The sequence below is a fragment of the Schistocerca americana genome, chromosome 6 (assembly GCF_021461395.2).
Source record: "Schistocerca americana isolate TAMUIC-IGC-003095 chromosome 6, iqSchAmer2.1, whole genome shotgun sequence".
Taxonomy (NCBI): Eukaryota; Metazoa; Arthropoda; class Insecta; order Orthoptera; family Acrididae; genus Schistocerca; species Schistocerca americana.
This window is the reverse complement of record NC_060124.1, coordinates 150,560,292-150,562,040: the sequence shown is the minus strand read 5'-3', so window position 1 is coordinate 150,562,040 and position 1,749 is coordinate 150,560,292. Positions and strand designations below refer to the sequence as shown.

At 47.5% G+C, this 1,749-nt stretch overlaps 2 non-coding genes across 2 annotated transcripts; one reads left to right on the top strand and one right to left on the bottom strand.

Moving 5' to 3' along the window:
* Positions 1 to 962: 962 nt before the first annotated feature.
* Positions 963 to 1,037, bottom strand: Trnal-caa. Its single transcript has one exon. It is a non-coding gene; the product is annotated as a tRNA-Leu (tRNA).
* A 153-nt stretch (positions 1,038 to 1,190) lies between these two features.
* On the top strand, positions 1,191 to 1,265 carry Trnal-caa. Its single transcript has one exon. It is a non-coding gene; the product is annotated as a tRNA-Leu (tRNA).
* Positions 1,266 to 1,749: the final 484 nt, after the last annotated feature.

The window sequence follows — 1,749 nt, the reverse complement described above, 5'->3', positions numbered from 1 at the left end:
ATTTTCACTCTGCAGCGGAGTGTGCGCTGATATGAAACTTCCTGGCAGATTAAAACTGTGTGCCCGACCGAGACTCGAACTCGGGACCTTTGCCTTTCGCGGGCAAGTGCTCTACCAACTGAGCTACCGAAGCACGACTCACACCCAGTACTCACAGCTTTACTTCTGCCAGTGCCTCTTCTCCTACCTTCCAAACTTTACAGAAGCTCTCCTGCGAACCTTACAGAACTAGCACTCCTGAAAGAAAGGATATTGCGGAGACATGGCTTAGCCACAGCCTGGGGGATGTTTCCAGAATGAGATTTTCACTCTGCAGCGGAGTGTGCGCTGATATGAAACTTCCTGGCAGATTAAAACTGTGTGCCCGACCGAGACTCGAACTCGGGACCTTTGCCTTTCGCGGGCAAGTGCTCTACCAACTGAGCTACCGAAGCACGACTCACGCCCGGTACTCACAGCTTTACTTTTGCCAGTACCTCGTCTCCTACCTTCCAAACTTTACAGAAGCTCTCCTTCGAACCTTGCAGAACTAGCACTCCTGACAGAAAGGATATTGCGGAGACATGGCTTAGCCACAGCCTGGGGGATGTTTCCAGAATGAGATTTTCACTCTGCAGCGGAGTGTGCGCTGATATGAAACTTCCTGGCAGATTAAAACTGTGTGCCCGACCGAGACTCGAACTCGGGACCTTTGCCTTTCGCGGGCAAGTGCTCTACCAACTGAGCTACCGAAGCACGACTCACGCCCGGTACTCACAGCTTTACTTCTGCCAGTACCTCGTCTCCTACCTTCCAAACTTTACAGAAGCTCTCCTGCGAACCTTGCAGAACTAGCACTCCTGAAAGAAAGGATATTGCGGAGACATGGCTTAGCCACAGCCTGGGGGATGTTTCCAGAATGAGATTTTCACTCTGCAGCGGAGTGTGCGCTGATATGAAACTTCCTGGCAGATTAAAACTGTGTGCCCGACCGAGACTCGAACTCGGGACCTTTGCCTTTTGCGGGCAAGTGCTCTACCAACTGAGCTACCGAAGCACGACTCACGCCCGGTACTCACAGCTTTACTTCTGCCAGTACCTCTTTCAGGAGTGCTAGTTCTGCAAGGTTCGCAGGAGAGCTTCTGTAAAGTTTGGAAGGTAGGAGACGAGGTACTGGCAGAAGTAAAGCTGTGAGTAGCGGGCGTGAGTCGTGCTTCGGTAGCTCAGTTGGTAGAGCACTTGCCCGCAAAAGGCAAAGGTCCCGAGTTCGAGTCTCGGTCGGGCACACAGTTTTAATCTGCCAGGAAGTTTCAGTATGACATTGTTGGCTGAGAACTTGGAGGACTCCCCTTGGTTATGCAGGATTTGGATCCTTGTTGGTTTGTTTCGCTGTGGTAATGCCAACCTGTTAAGTGAAACCAAATCATATCTTTTTATTTCGATTTGTTGTACAACTGTACAATCTCTCTCTCTCTCCACACACACACACACACACACACACATACACACACACACACACACACACACACACACACACACACACACACACACACATATATATATATATATATATATATATATATATATATATATATATATATATATATAAGCATTGTTTCAACAGAGCTCCTGATTGTACACTGTTTAGTTCTGATCTTGTTAATGTTTCTGTATGTTCTCTTGTAAATCTGTGGTGTTAAATAGTTTTATGACTAACAAATTTGTACACAGGTTTTAGTCTATTGTACTGCATGTACACAGAGATTTGGT